General features: G+C 48.1%; 1 pseudogene; it reads right to left on the bottom strand.

Annotated features, from left to right (window-relative positions):
• Positions 1-14,767: 14,767 nt before the first annotated feature.
• On the bottom strand, positions 14,768-14,888 carry LOC142832101 (U2 spliceosomal RNA; annotated as a pseudogene).
• Positions 14,889-16,510: the final 1,622 nt, after the last annotated feature.

Here is a 16,510-nt window from a genome sequence, read left to right as displayed (position 1 = left end):
TTTTTGATCCTACTGCACGTACTGGCTTTGTGGGAGCCTAGGCTGTTTGGATGCTCACCTTACTAGACCTGGATGGAGGTGGGTGGTCCTTGGACTTCCCACAGGGCAGGGAACCCTGATTGCCCTTCGGGCTGACGAGGGAGGGGGACTTGATTGGGGGAGGGGGAGGGAAATGGGAGGCGGTGGCAGGGAGAGGGCAGAAATCTTTAATAAATAAATTTGAAAATCATAAAAAAATGGAGAGAGCATAGCCAGAAGCAGAGACAGAGACACCTGGGAGAGGCGGAAGTGAACCAGACCAGACTGGTCTAAGTGAGGAGGGCGAAGGGAGAGGAGTCTCCAAGGAAGACAGGTATCATGGGCTAAGGAATTGGCAAAGCCAACATAGTTATCTAGGGGCCAGAAGAGCTGCAGGCAGGGAAGCCCAGCCCTATAGCTGGGCTGCAGACTTCAGGATAGGGGGCTGGGTAAGCGAGCCAGGAGGGCCCTGTAGCAGGGGAGACTGGGGGATGCTGGGAAAACCTGGCGGACAGCACCCGCTTTGCTATGTTAATGGCACCTCTATTAGCTATTTCCCTGGGCTGGAGATCGTGACCTGACTGTGGACTTCTAGCCATGGAAGAACCAGAAGACCCTAACTTGGGCTAAGTCTGTGATATTTTGTCATAGCAACTCATACTGATGAACATGACTCAGACATTTTGGCCGTTCCAGTCTCTCGGCCGCCCTTTCTCATGCTCTCTTGGACCTGGCTCCTCCCTTGGGCTCCTGGCCTCTTGACCTTCCCACTCGCCTTCCTCCTGTCCCGTCTCTCCCAGACACCTCTTCCTCCTGCTGTCCCACACATCTATAGCATACTTTCTGCTCGCTTTAGGAGTAATCCTGTCCTCCGTTTCTCTCTTTTCTTCCTTCTCCCCCAAGCCTGCAGGCTGGAGTCCAATCCCCAGGACACTCACGGTAAGAGAGGACCCTCTCTTGCCCAGTTGGCCTCTGACCTCCTTAAACATGCCATAGCATGTGTAAGTCCTCACACATACACACTAAATAAATACATAAATGTAAATTTTGTTTGTTTGTTTTGTTTCAAGACAGGATTTCTCTGTATAGCTTTGGAGCTGTCCTGGAACTCACTCTGTAGACCAGGCTGGCCTGGAACTCACAGAGATCAGGCTACCTCCACCTCCCAAGGGCTGATATTAAAGGCATGCACCATTTCCACCCAGGATAAATGTAAATTATTTTAAAGATTTAAATAAAAACCCTACAAAGGTGGGTCTTAGTTGGGGTCACTATTGTTGTAATAAAACATTATGACCAAAGGCAACTTGGGGAGGAAAGGGTTTCTATATATTGCTCCATATAACAATTCATCACCAAGAGCTGTCAGGGCAGGGACTCAAGCAGGGCTGGAACCTGGAAGCAGGAGCTGATGCAGAGGCTATGGAGGGCTGCTGCTTATTGACTTGCTCTTCACGGCTTGCTCAGCCTGATTTCTTTTTTTTTTTTTTTTTTTTGGTGGGGGGGGTTCTGAGACAGGGTTTTCCTATGTTATTGTGCTGGATGTCTTAGAACTCACTTTGTAGACCAGGCTGGCCTCGAACCTAGAGAGATCTGCTGCTTCGTCCTCCCAAGTGCTGGAATTAAAGGTGTGTGCCACCACCCCCCCAGCCTTTAAGCTGCTTTCTTCCAGAACCCAGGACCACCAGCCCAGGGACAGCACCACCCACAATGGGCTGGTCCCTCCCCCCAGCAATCACTAAGAAAGTGACCTACAGATCCACCCACAGTCTGTTCTTCTAGAGATATTTTAAATTGATGTTCTCTCCTCTCAGATGATATTAGCTTTTGTCATAAAGCTATCCAGCACAGACGGGTTTTGCTGCTGGTGATTTGTTTGTTTGTTTGTTTGTTTGTTTGTTTGTTTTTGAGACAGGGTCTCACTATGTAGCCTTGGCTGACCTGGGATTTGCTGTGTTCACCAGGCTGATGACATCAAATTGACAGCAATCCATCTGCCTCTACCCCCTAAGTGCCAGGATTAAAGGCATGGCCACCACGTTGGGTGGGTATCCATTTTGTTATTGACAAGTGCTATTTCTCTGAAGGGCTGCGTTACACTCGGTTGACTTATGACTCAGTTGGTGGACGTTTGAGTTGTTTCCACTTTGAGCTTTACTGTGACTAACACTGCTGTGACTATTTGCACAGCCCTATGATGTCATGTCCCTTGGGAGTGCCCTCCGGAATGGAAATGCCTGGTCCAAAATTGAACCTTGTAAGGAACTGCCAGCCTGTCTGTGGTTTTGCCTCCTCTCTGAATTTTCCAGATCACACCTATATCAGGACTTTTTCCACTTCTTTGCTTTGCAAAAGATGTGGTCAAGGAAGCCAGCTGGAACTCCCCTGACTGTCACCAGCAATGGAGTTCCGCTATATGGGCCGAGGCCATTTTATTTGCGGGCCCATCTGGACATTTGAAGTCCCAGCCCTAGTCAATCGAGCCATTTGTAACCTGTCGGAAGATGCCGACTATTGGTTGAAACCCATGACTTTAACTGCTGAATTCCTAATATTTATTGACTTTGCTCTGTAGTAATTGCCGAAGCGGACAGATGCGTTTGAGGCCTGCGCATGTAGATAAAATAGGACAGTAGCGTTGGTACCTAAGAGTTCTTCAAAAGCCTCTTGAGATGGAAGAGACTCTTCTGGTGCTTTTTGAGAAAGAACTGGCTAGAAATGGGATGAAGGTGCAATCAATGCAAAGTCACTGCTGTCAGGAAACTGAGGATGTAATTCATTCAGAGGAGATGCTAGCTAGCAACTGCAAGGAGCCAGTGGTAGACGGCTATAAAGACGAAAGCAGCATAAATTAATTTTCTTTTTTTTTTTTTTTGGATTGGATGGTAACTGTCTTCACTATCAGTTTGACTGGATTTGGAGTCACCTAGGAGATACACCTCCAGGTGTTTCCAGAGAGTTTTAACTGACAGGGAAGACCCACCCTGAGTTTGAAAACCAGTAGTCTGGGAAGATAGATGCCTGGGGAAAAGTGCCTGCAGGATCAGAGTTTGAATCCTCAGAACCTGTGTAAGATCAGACTTGATGGCATATTCCTGTAACCCTGGTGTTCCTAGGTCAAGATGGGAGGCAGAGACCGTGAATTATTCCCCAGAAGCTCATGGGCCAGCTAGCCTGCTGCGTACTGAAGCAAACCACAAGAGACCCTGTCTCCAATAAGAGAGAAGGCAAGACTGACACCTGCGGTTGTCCTCTAACTGCGCGCGTGCCATGTCACTCGGGTGCCACATTTACGCGCATGAACATCTATGTATATATAAGACACAGACACACGGACGCACATACAGGATTTGTTTGTTTGTTTGTTTCAAGACAGGGTTTATCTGTGTACTCCTGGCTGTTCTGGAATTCACTTTGTAGACCAGGCTGTCCTGGAGAGTTCTGCCTGCCTCTGTCTCTTGAGTGCTGGGATCAAAGGTGTGCGCCACAACACTTGGCTACAAGTTTTGTTGTTGTCGTTTTGGTTTTTGAGACAGGGTCTCACTGTGTAGCTCTGGCTGTCCTGGAACTCACTCTGTAGATTAGGCCAGCCTTGAACTCACAGAGATCCTCCTGCCTCTGCCTCCCAGGTGCTGGGATTAAAGGCATGTGATCCCTCTCTCCCCAGGAAATTTTTTTAAGAGGAGAAAGTGAGCCGGGCGGTGGTGGTGCATGCCTTTAATCCCAGCACTCGGGAGGCAGAGGCAGGCGGATCTCTGTGAGTTCGAGGCCAGCCTGGTCTAGTTCCAGCTAGTTCCAGGACAGAAACCAAAAGCTACAGAGAAACCCTGTCTCGAAAATCACGAAAAAAAAAAAAGAGGAGAAAGTGAGTTAAGCAGCAACATTCATCTCTTTGCTTCCTGATTCCGAACGTGATAGGACCAATCATCACCTCACCGTTCCTACTGCCGCCTTCCCCAATGATGGACCACACCCTCAAGTCATAATTCAGAATAAACCCTCCCTCCCTTAAGGAGGTTTTTATCAGGGTTTCTGCCACAGCTACGAGAATTGTAACTAATACAGACCAGGTCTTTAATCGGCCAAGGTCTTCCTTATCAGTCCATTTTATCCCTCTCACCTGCTGCATGGGGTGATGCCACATCAGTCTCTGCAGGACACCACTGCAGAGTGCTCCTGGTTCTGAAGCCGTGGGTAGGATCCAGACAGGTATCAGAGTGGATTCAAAGATGTGGATTCAAAGACGTGAATATGGGAACCGCAATCTTAGCCCGGCTCTCCACACTCAGTCAACAGATGGGTACCAACCCATCTCTAGAAATAGGCGCTTCCTCATTTCCAAAGCAGTGAGAGATACGTGTGCCTAGAAACTCAGGAAGAGCAAATGACTCCCAGCACAATGACTCCATCAGACTCTTCCACCTGTGGGCTGGACTGAGGTCAACCCATTTTAAGAAACAGAAGACTCTGGGAACTTCCTGCTCTTTTAGAGCTCTTTTTCTACGTCGAATTTAGGGTTCCCTCTCAGGTATAGGTTTCTTTCTTTGGGGACAGGACAATGTTTAGTCCTAAGGGAGAGATTGGGAGGGAGGGTGGAATTGAAACAAACAAGGGGGTGTTGGGGGGGTGTTGGAGGCGAGCCGGTCAGAGTGAAGAAGTCTTCGATGGAAATACACTACTCAAGCTGCTTGCTGCAGCTGGGGTCAAAACCCCTGCCTCGTGCACACTAGGCCCGCACTCTGCTACTGAGCCACATCCCTAATCATTCTCTCAAGTTTTAGTTGGTGTGAAGCCACCTGGGAAACCTGGGTTGGAGGAGACAAAACTAAAACATGCCGTTGTCTTTGTAGGTAAGGAAACCCTCACAGCATTGCCAAAACACCATCATGTCTATACAAAATGTCTTAAAACAAAACAAAAGAGAAAAGTGACTCTGAAAGAACAGTTGCTTCCTATGTAAGGACACTTTTATATGTCAAAATTGGAGAGGACATTACTGATAGAGGTCATGAATATGCAATCCCTTGTCACAGACACTGAATGGACCTGAGATAGCAATAATGTCAGGGCTAGAACACAGAGACTAAATCAATGAGAAAGGAGATACCATCATAATTTACCTGAATCAACTATCTACCTATCCGCCTTTCCATCCATCCGTCTGTCCTCCATCCATCTGTCTATCTACCTATCTATCCATCTTTCCATCTATCCACATATGTATGTATGCATCCATCTATCTGTCTGTCTGTCTGTCTGTCTATATCTAGCTCCCTCTCTCTAAAATTTTACTACATTTTATTTTGTGTGTGTGTGTGTGTGTGAGAGAGAGAGAGAGAGAGAGAGAGAGAGAGAGAGAGAGAGAGAGAGAGAGAGAGAAGCACACACATAACACATCACCCATTTGGAAGTCAGAGGGGTAATTTGTGGGAGTTGGTTCTCTCCTTTCGACATGTGGGTCCCAGGATCAAATTCAGGCTATCAGGATTAGGGCAAGCACCTTTATCTGATGAGCAATTTTGCCAGCCCTCTTTTTTCTTTAAAGGCAGAGTTTCATGTAGCCCAACTGGGATGTAGGGTATCAAACTTACTATGTAGCTCAAGAGGACCTTGAACTTCTGAGGGGAAGAAAGTGGGGGTCGTTCTTGCGGTTGACCAAACAACCCTCTTCCAGTTCCCTTAACGTGGGAGATTCATTGCTCTAAATTTGAAAATATTCCAATCAGGTCTGGCTGTGAAAGCAACCAGAGTCACTGCATCTGTGTTCATACAAGTAAAAGCACCGTGAGCTCCAGAGTCAGAGACCCCAACATGATGCATGCTGTTACCTACAGATGCAGACCACGCTGGACCCCAGAAAGACTGAGCATCTCGGCCAAAGTTTGGGTGAGATGAGCCAAGTCTGACACAGCCTGCTGTTGTAGAAGTTAGTGGAGGGATCAGCTGTCTCCCCAGAGGCTCTGGATGTACTTAACTCTGTTGATAAAGTCACCAAGGAGAGCAAGCAAAACACAACGTAGTGAAGACAAACTCTGCGTAACCCTGCTCAGATTTGACTTCTCAGAGATGGGGATCAAATGCATACTACGTTCATTTGTCTGCCCTTCCTTCTTCCCTTCCTTCCTTCCTTTCCTCCATTCTGTAGCCCAGCCTAGCCTGGTGCTCACTATATAGCCCAAACTGGTCTAAAATGTGCAATCCTCCTGCCTCACTCTCCTAAATGCTGGTATTACAGGGAAAACTACCATTCCTAACTCATGGTTTTTCCTTTTCTTCTCTTCTTCCCCTCCCCTTCCTCTCCCCCTCCCCTCCTCATCCCCCTTATTCCCTTTACCCCTCCCTTTTATTTGCAGTGCTGGGAACTAAATCCAGGGCCTTGCAAATGCTAGGCAAGGACTCTACCACTGAGCCTCTCTTCCCTGTCACTCTACCACAGAATTCAGTGTCGGTACTGTTTTAATATATGTATTTTAATTTCCATTAGCTACTAACATGGAGATCCCAACTTAATTGTGTTTCACTAAGTTAAGGTTGAAGAAAAAAAATAACCTCCCATGCTGAAGAGCTGTCTGACATTAAGGATTCCCCAGAGCCAGGCAGTGGTGGCGCATGCCTTTAATCCCAGCACTCGGGAGGCAGAGACAGGCAGATCTCTGTGAGTTCGAGGCCAGCCTGGTCTAAAGAGCAAGTTCCAGGACAGGCTCCAAAACTACAAAGAAACCCTGTCTCGAAAAACAAAAGAAAACAAAAAAGAATTCCCTAGAGCTGGGTGCTAGTGACACACGCCTTTAGTACCAGCAGCCTTTAGTACCAGCACTCGGAGGCAAAAGCCGGAGGACCTCTGCAAGTTCAAGGCCAGCCTGGTCTACAAAGCAAGTTCCAGGACAGGCTCCATAGCTATTGAGAAACCCTGTCTCGAAAAACCAAAACAAAAAAACAAAAAAAAAACAAAGAAGAAAAATATTAAGTAGCAACATTCCCTCCAGTGAACATGTACTTGTTTTCCGGTTGTTAAATATTATCTCATATTTAAGATACACTGCTTTAAAAATATTCTATATACAAGGCTGGGGATGTAGCGCAAGTTGGTAAAGTACTTGACTAGTGTACAGGAAACCTGGGTTTGATCCTCAGGACCACTTCAAGTGGTGACAAACGCCTGTCACTCAGCATTTGGGAGATGGCGGCAGGAGAGCCTAAGATCAAGGTGACATTAAACTATCTAGCAAGTTTGAGGCCACTCAGAGCGACACAAAAGCCTGTCTCAAAGCAGATAAATAAGCGTCAGTGGGATGTCTGGGTATAACAGCTCCTGTCCCCAGGCTTCATGCCTGAGTGTGAGCCCCAGGCCCACACAGTGGAAGGAACGTACTGGCTTCCACAAACTGACCTCTGATCCCCACATCCCACTGTGGCATGCACACCTATACATTATTCAATAATATGTAATCAACGTTGAAATAGAGTGAAGATCAGAAGTGAAGAGCTCCGGTCCCTCCCAGCAGACCCCAGTTTGATTCCCAGTCACACCATCTGGAACTGTCAGACAGCGGGGACTGTGGCGGACACAGCAAATGGCCACACCATCCCTGAAGGCCCTCACACAGTCGCGCCCTGGGCATTCTGCACCAACACACGCTTTACGATGTTCTCGTTGCTTCTGCAAGACCCTGAGAGCCGAGGCTGAGGCTACCTAGGCTCCTATGCCAAAAGGACAGAGCTGTTCCCTTATTTGGCATTTGGCCCAGTTCCAGTATTTTGCTCTTATAAATAGTACATGAAGATCTTTGTGAAAATTACATTTTTCCCATTTTTTGGGTTATTACTGCCACGGGGTATAGTCTCAGAAATTAGTGGGTCAAAGGTTTGAGGTTGCACTGCTCTTAGTGCCCGCTTGTCAGAACATTCTCCAGGCAATCGGTGGTATATTTGAGCATTTTGAGCTTTTATTTTTCAGTACTGTGTTCATTTTTGTGTGTATGTGGGGTTTTTTCAGACAGAGCTTCTCTGTGTAGCCCTGGCTGTCCTGGAACTCGCTCTGTAGACCCGACTGGCCTCAAACTTACAGAAGTCCGCCTGCCTCTACCTCCTGAACACTGGGATTAAAGGCCTGTGCCACCACTGCCCAGCTACTGTATCCATTTTTGAAAACCATATGACTTCAGTTTTCCTTAAGGCTCCTAACATGGCAGGACTTTTGCCAGCTTTTCCTAAATTTCCGTGAAAATACAATCAGGCATTTTGAATGTTTGACCAGATTTTTCCCCAATAACACAAAATAAGACTTAACGTCCTTTTTTTTCCCCCTCTTCCTCTCTTCCTTCTCTTTCTCTTCCTCCTTCAGCGGGGAAAAGAAGTTGGGAAATGTCAAAACATCGCCAACACAGTAAAGCCAGAGCGGTCTTTTAGTGGCTGCGCAGGGACATTCTCCAGCCAGCTCAGCTGGAGGTGACGGCTACTCACCCCCCAACACACACACACACACACACACACACACACACACACACACACGACAATCGGATCCTTCCGCATGCCAAGCAAGGACTCTGCACAGCCCACGGCCCAAGCCTTATTTATTTACTTATTTTGTTTGGGTTTTGGGAGGAGTGGGAGTGGGATTGTTGTTTATTTTGATTGTGTGTTCTGGACTGTTTTTCTTTTTTTTTTTTATATCAATAAAGAATTTTTAGAATTTTTTTTTTACCTATTTCATGTGTGTCACATGTTTGCACCCATGGTGAACACGAAGTCAGAGGCCAGTTTGCTGAAGGTTCTCTCCTTCTCTATGGGTTCCAGGGCTGGGATTTGGGTCATCAGGCTTGGCAGCAAGGGTCTTTACCCACTGAGCCATCTCACCAGCGCAGTTCTTACCACCATGGAAGCTTTACCTAAAAGAAGCACAGGCCACAAACGTCACACACAGAATTTCCTAAGTTCCTGACTCGGAAGTCTGTCCCTGGACTTCATTTTCAAAAGTGGCAATGATTTCCAAAACTGGATTCTCGCGGACATTCTACAGATGCTGCCTGTTCACAGTCTTATTCCATAAAGGAATTAATTCTTCCAGTTAAAGGCTAGCTGGGATCAGCCAGGCAGCGGGGGTATGCATCTTTAATCCCAGCACCCTGGAGCATTGTCGGTTCGAGGCCAGCCTGCTCTACAGAGTTCCAGGATAGGCAGGCTATACAAAGAAACCCTGTCTTGAAAAAAAAACAAACAAAAGCTACCTGGCATCAAATGAACATAAACACGGAGGCGTTGCCTTCACAGCTAAGGGAGCTGTGGAATTCAATGCAAAGAAGACAAGAAGGGAACTGGAGAGACAGCTCAGCAGTTAAAGGCCCTTGCTGCTCCTGCAGAGACCCAGATTTGGCTGCCAGCACTGACGCTGAAGCTCACAGACATCTGCTACGCCCAAATTCTGGAACCGAATCACCACCACAAGACCGACTCTGATGAAAAAACGGAGTCTTTATTCATGAGTTAACTCGGGCCCCTCCATCCATCTGAAGTGGCAGCAGCGATGGCAGCTACAACAGCAACGGCAACACTAAGAACAGCACAGGAGAGACCCAGAGCAGTAAAAAATAAAAAAATATGGAGGTTTATATAGGGGCAGAGGCCCCGGGCATTCCAAGCCTCAGGGCTTGTGATCGGTTGCCCCCTAGTGGTATGAGGCTTCGGATTGGCTGCCCTCCAATGATGGACTGGAGCTTTCCAGGCCTGAGAATTCCCAACTGCCAGTAACTGCCTGAGGCTCTGATTGGTTCGTTTTCCCTGTTCAGGGATTGGCTGGTTTTGAGTCAGGGGCAGAAATGGCTCTTTCTAGGGCCAAACTATATTTTTTTCTCTGATTCTTTATACCTTTTTTTTTTTTGGTGTCAGGAGTGGTCTTTATACCTTTTTAACTCTAATTTTGGGGCAAAGGCAAATATCTTTGGTATGTCCTGAATCTTGGGGCTTAATGAGTTCTTTTGGTCCTAGTTTGAGGGTCTGGGAGCTTCTCTCTGGCTCTAGATTTGGGGACAAAGTGTCTCTTCCTCTGGCTCTGGTCCTAGTTTGAGGGTCTGAGAGCTTCTCTCTGGCTCTAGGTTTGGGGACAAAGTGTCTCTTCCCCTGGCTCTGGTCCTGTTTTCAGGGTGTGTTTCTTTCCCTGGCTCTGGACCGGGAGCCAGTCTGCTAGGGGTTGTGCTAGGACTTCGGACTCACTGAATCTGTGAGGTCCTGGGCCTCTCACAACCTTAAATCCAGATGATCTGAACCCTTTGGCCTCCATAGGCACAACATATACAAGGCACACAGACACACACACAGTGGTGGCACGCGCCTTTACTCCCAGCATTTAGGAGGCAGAGGCAGGCGGATCTCTGTGAATTCAAGGCCAGCCTGGTCTAGAAAGTGAGTTCCAGGACATCCAGGACTACAAAAGAAACCCTGTCTGGAGGCGGAGGGATGACCCTGATAGGTCCGTAGGGGTGGCAGGTATTAGGAGGAATTTTCTTTGTTGGAGTAGGTGTGGCTTTATTGGAGGAGGTACGCGGCTTGGGGTGGGCTTTGAGGTCTGAGAAGCTCAAATAAGGCCCAGTGTCTCTGTTTCTTGCTGCTGCCTGCAGATCAAGGTGTAGCGCTCTCAGCTCCTGCTCCAGTGACATGTCTGCCCGGGTGCTGCCATGCCCATCATGACAATGATAGTCTGAACCTCTGAGCCAGTCCCAGTAAAACGTTTTCCTGTATAAGGCTTGCCATGGTCATAGTGTCTCTTTGTAGCAATAGAACCCAAACCAAGACAGGAAGTGTGGGTTTTTTTAAAAATATTTATTTATTTATTATGTATACAATATTTTGTCCGCCTGTAGGCTAGAAGAGGGCACCAGACCTCATTACAGATGGTTGTGAGCCACCATGTGGTTGTGGGAATTGAACTCAGGACCTTTGGAAGAGCAGGCAATGCTCTTAACCACTGAACCATCTCTCCAGCCCGGAAGTGTGGGTTTTGAGGCTTCAGAATTCCATGCCAGACCCAGTCTCTGTCTGTCTGGCTGTCTCCTCCCCCTCCCTCTCTCCCTTCCTCCCTCCCTCCTCTTCCAGCCTGCAGATCAGGATGTACTTCTCAGACACTGCTCTAGGGTCCTGTGTGCCGCCTGCTCCTCACCATGACGATAATAGACTAAGCCTCTAGAACTGGGAGCAAGCCCCCAGGTAAATGCTTTCCTTTATAAGAGTTGCTGGGGTCATAATGTCTCTTCATAGCCATAGAAACTCTAAGGCAGTACCCATATGTGGTCGTTTGAATGTATCTGCCCCCCATAGTCTCATAGGGAGTGGCACTATTAGGAAGTGTGGCTTTGTTGGAGGAAGTGTGTCACAGCGGGGGCAGGGTTTGAGGTTTCTTATGCTCAGGATTCACCGCCCAGTGAGTCAGTGGACTTCCTGTCACCTGCAAGCTAAAGCACTCTCAGCTCCTGTACCACATAGCCTGCATGCTGCCTTGCTCCCCCTTCGTGATCATAACGGATCGAACCTCTGGAACTGTGAGTGAGTCACCCTCGATTAAATGTTTCCTTTATAAGACTTGCCATGGTCATGGTGCCTCTTCACAGCAACAGAACCCTAACTAACACACCATAAATATAGAATAAAGGCAAATAAAAGGAGAAGGAAAAAAGGAGCAACCAAGCATTATGGTACGGGCCTTTAATCCCAGCACTCGGGAGGCAGAGGCAGGTGGGTCTCTGAGTTCAAGGCCAGTCTGGTCTACAGAGCTGCAGGACAGCCAGGGCTATACAAAGAAACCCTGTCTTGAAACACCCCCCCCCAAAAAATAGAAGAGAGAGGGAGAGAGGAAGGGAGGAAGGAAGGGAGGGAGGGAGGGAGGGAGGAAAGGAGGGAGGGAGGGAGGGAGGGAAGGAGGGAGAGGGAGAGAGGAAGGGAGGGAGAGGGAGGAAGGAAAGGAGGGAGGGAGGGAGGAAAGGAGGGAGGGAGGGAGGGAGAGAGGGAGGGAGGGAGGGAGGGAGGGAGGGAGGGAGGGAGGGAGGGAGAGGGAGAGAGCCTGGGGAGACAGTCCATCCATAAAGCATTTGCCATGCAAGCATGAGGACCCGTGCACACACGTGTACCAACACAGGCAGGAATCTGTACACATATGTACACATACACACAGAAAGAGAGGAGGGAGAGAGGGAAGGAGGGAGGGGAAATAATTTCCAGAAGGCTACAATTTACTCCTTGTTTCCCTGCTCATGTTTTGGAACGTTATGTTCCATGTTTTAGACACCAGGAAACCATGCCTACCTGATTGAACAAGGGCTCTTTCAGCCTTTTTGCTTCGTTTATCTAGTTATGTCACTAACCAATTAACTTGGAGGCAGGGTCCAGACTGGCTTCATCAGACCTCTGCCTACTGAGCTACATCCCCAGCCCTTCTGAGGCTTCCGCCAGAGGCCTCTTGCAAGCACGGGCTCACAGCGCCCCCTGCTGTTCCATCACAAGAGATGGGCTGTTGGGACTCCATTGCTGAAAGACCCTGATCCGGGCTATAGAGGCAGGAGAAACTAAACCGCTTTGTGCGACACCACAGACGAGTTCACTGACATCATCACAACATGGGGCGAGGAAAGGAAAGCAAGGGCCTTTACTTGGCCACAGTGAAGGTTTTCAGCCTTTCTGAGCCAAGTAGACCCCCGCCAAAAAAAAAAAAAAAAAAACAGGAAGGAAGAAGGGAAGAAGAGGGAAGAGAGATGGGCATCAAAACCGGAAAACTATGTTCATTTAATACTGTCTGTTAACCAGGCTCACAGGAACAAGGAAGGAAACCGAGCTGAGGATAAAGTGTGGGAACTAGGGGCTTACCTTTAGATCCCCATGAAGATTAATCTCCGGGGTCTAGGAAGGTAACCCGGAGGGTAAGAGCATTTGCTGCACAAACATGAGTACCAGAGATCAAAGCCCTCACACTGAGGGGGAAAATCTGTGTGACTGCGCATGCCTGTAACCCCAGCACTGGGAGTAGAGGCAGGTGGGCCCTAGCGTGAGCTTCCGGTTCAGAGGGAGCATAGAGGAGAGGGATGGAGACACCTGACATGGTGGAGTGCAGAGGAGATGGAGGAGACACCCTTCCTGTGCTTTCCCGTGTACATACATGGAAAAGAATAAACCGTGGCTTCTCAGTTACAGCATACCTTGTGTGCCTCCCTGGACGACAGACTCTCAACATTGCAGTGGAAAGTTTCCCAGCTGAAGCTGGAAAATAACTTGGGTATTTTCCCTGCCAGACTCACCCAACAGCCCCAGGGCCCAAAACTACTTATCCGACCCTGAGAAATTCAAGACAGGGTTTCTCTGTAGCTTTGGACTCTCTCTTGTAGACCAGACTGGCCTCGAACTCACAGAGATCCGCCTTCCTCTGCCTTCTGAGTGCTGGGATTAAAGGTGTGCGCCACCACCACCCGGTGAGCATGGTAGCTTATGCGTTCTTTTTAAGTACCTTATCAGACATATCACTGAGCAGCCAGATGGCCCCACGGCTCAGTGATGGCTTAGGAACCAGGCTGTTGCCCAAAGTTGTGCCTCCAAGCCAGGCACACTGCTACACGCCTGCAATCTCAGTACTGGGGAGACAGAGGCAGGAAGATCCCTGCAAATTTAGACCAGTCTGGGCTAGATATGGGATATCCTGTTTCAGAAAGAGAGGAAGGGGAGGGAGGGAGTGAAGGGGGAAAGGCAGACATATGCTCAGCCAAGCCTCTCCCTCTGTCCTCACCTGTGAATTGGGGACGGCAATAGGACCTATCAAAGAGGGTTCTTAGGAAGAGTAAATAACTGTGTTTTTGTTTGTTTGGGGTTCGTTTGTTTGATTGTTTCAGTGGAGAGAGAAAACCCAGAACCCTGTGCATGCCGGTCACACACTAACACTAAGCAAATGTCGCTCCCTCAAGTGAGTCAAGAGTTGTTTTGCTTTGAGACAGGTTGCACTGTTACCCAAGCTGGTCTCATACTCCTGGGTTTAGGTAATTCTATTGCCTTAGTCTCTTGGGCTCTGGGATTACAGGTGTTAGCCATCGTGCCTGGATCACAAGGGGTTACCCATTCCCAAATAAGAAAAGAGGTCAGCCTATGGAGTCAGAAGAAACAGCCCAGGCAGGCCTGGTGCTGCTCACCTGAATTCACTACTGAGAAGGACGTCAACGTGGAGGGCTGCCTAGGTTACAGAGTGACCTTTCTAAAAGATTGAGAGGAGAGGGGAGAGGAGGGCATGGGAGGGGAGGAAGGGAAGGGGAGAGAAGAGGGGGGAGGAGGGGAAGGGGAGAGAAGAGGGGAGATGAGGGCAGGGGAGGGGAGGAAGGAAGGATAGAAAAGAGGGGAGAGGAGGGTAGGGAAAGGGAGAGAAGAAGGGAGGGGAGAGGTAGCAGCTTCACGCTAAGTCTTCTTCCAGCTGTCACATTTGAAGAGTCATGGACAACCCACAACTTCTAGACTCTGAGCACCTTTGAGGCAAACAGTTTGCAACTCTGGAATTTAAAGGAGAGATTTAGGGTGGCCATCCTGCTGGAAAGGGAGCCTGCTGGCCTGTTTCCAGGGTTTTGTCTGTTCAGCACTAATGGTCAAGATGCCGGACACCAGGGACCAGACCCTCCCCAGGACTCCTTCTCTGTCGTAATATTTTCCACTTCCATGTTTCATTTTCTTTCTTTCTTCCTTCCTTTCTTTTCTTTTCTTTCCTTTTTTTTTTTAATTTTCCCAAAATCCCCCGAGGGGGTGCACCGTTCCTGGAAGTACTGCAATACCAGGTCGATGCGTGGAGTGGACGGAGCAAGCTCCTATTCCAACTCCTAGTTCCAAAAGTCCATTTAATATATTGTCCTCGGAGCTGTTAAGTGGTGGTGATAGACGCTTTTAACCCAGCACTCTGGAGGCAGAAGCAGATGGATCTCTGTGAGTCTGAGTCCAACCTGGTCAGACAGAGCTGTTATACATAGAAACCCTGTCTGGAAAAACAAAACAAAACAACAAGAAAAATGTCTTCAGATAAAGGATATAACAGATATGAAACTGGGGGCTGGAGAGATGGCTCAGAGATTAAGAGCATTGCCTGCTCTTCCAAAGGTCCTGAGTTCAATTCCCAGCAACCACATGGTGGCTCACAACCATCTGTAATGGGGCCTGGTGCCCTCTTCTGGTCTGCTAGCATACATACAAACAGAATATTATATTCATAATAAATAAATAAATATTTTAAAAAAACAGATATGAAACTGATAAGAACAGCCTGAAAAATGATTCTTTCCTCAAAATTTTTTAGATTTATTTTATTTATTTATTTATTTTTTGCCCAGAACTTTTCTCTTTTTTTTTTTTTTTTTTTTTTTTTGATTTTTCGAGACAGGGTTTCTCTGTAGCTTTTGGTTCCTGTCCTGGAACTAGCTCTTGTAGACCAGGCTGGCCTCGAACTCCCAGAGATCCGCCTGCCTCTGCCTCCCGAGTGCTGGGATTAAAGGCGTGCGCCACCACCGCCCGGCTTCTTTTTTTTTACTAAGTATACAATATACTGCTGGCAAGGAAGGCACCAGGTCTCATTACAGATGGTTGTGAGCCACCATGTGGTTGCTGGAAATTGAACTCGGGACCTCTGGATGAGCAGCCAGTGCTGTTACCCTCTGAGCCATCTCTCCAGCCCCCAGATTTATTTTATTTTATATGTATGAATATTTTATGTGAACACACGTATGGGCATCATGTGTGTGCCCTGGTGTCCATGGAGATCAGAGGAGGTATTGGATTCCCTAGAACAGAAATTGTGGATGTTTGTGAGTTGTGGTTGCTGGGAACCAAACCCCAGCCCTGCAAGGGCAGCAAGTGCTCGTAACAGGTGAGCTGTCTTCTCTGGTGATTCTTTGTTTGTTTTCCAAGACAGGGTTTCTCTGTGTAACCCTGGCTGTCCTGGAACTCACTCTGCTGACCAGGCCGACCTTGAACTTAGAAGTCAGCCTGCCTCTGCCTCCCGAGTGCTGGGATCAAAGGTGTGCAGTGCAACACCTAGACCATCACTCCTGCACCACACGCCTGGCTACATCCCTGGGGATGTTTTTTGGTTTTTTTGTGGGTTTTTTGTGTTTTTTGGGGTTTTTTTTTTTTTGGTTTTTCAGGACAGGGTTTCTCTGTGTAGCTTTGGACCCTGTCCTGGAACTCGCTACATTAGACCAGGCTGGCCTCAGACTCAGAGATCTGCCTGCCTCTGCCTCCCAGGTGCTGGGATTAAAAGCATGCGGCACCACTGCCTAGTGATTTTTTTTTCCTTTTTTGACTCCACAGAATTTTGAGCGTTCCCTCCCTCGTTCCTTTCCTTTTTCTTGCCTTCCTTTCTTTTTCCACCAGTTTTTCTTTCCCTCAGCTATAGTTACCTTAAAATCAGGGTCTAAGGCTGTTGTCCCCAGTGAGCGCAGGAGCTTAGGACGCACCTGGCACTTGCTCGGCTCTAAAAGAACATCTTGAGTAA

Source organism: Microtus pennsylvanicus, chromosome 11, assembly GCF_037038515.1.
Source record: "Microtus pennsylvanicus isolate mMicPen1 chromosome 11, mMicPen1.hap1, whole genome shotgun sequence".
Classification (NCBI taxonomy): domain Eukaryota; kingdom Metazoa; phylum Chordata; class Mammalia; order Rodentia; family Cricetidae; genus Microtus; species Microtus pennsylvanicus.
Note: the sequence above shows the minus strand (reverse complement) of the source record. Positions and strands in the feature narration are given on the sequence as shown.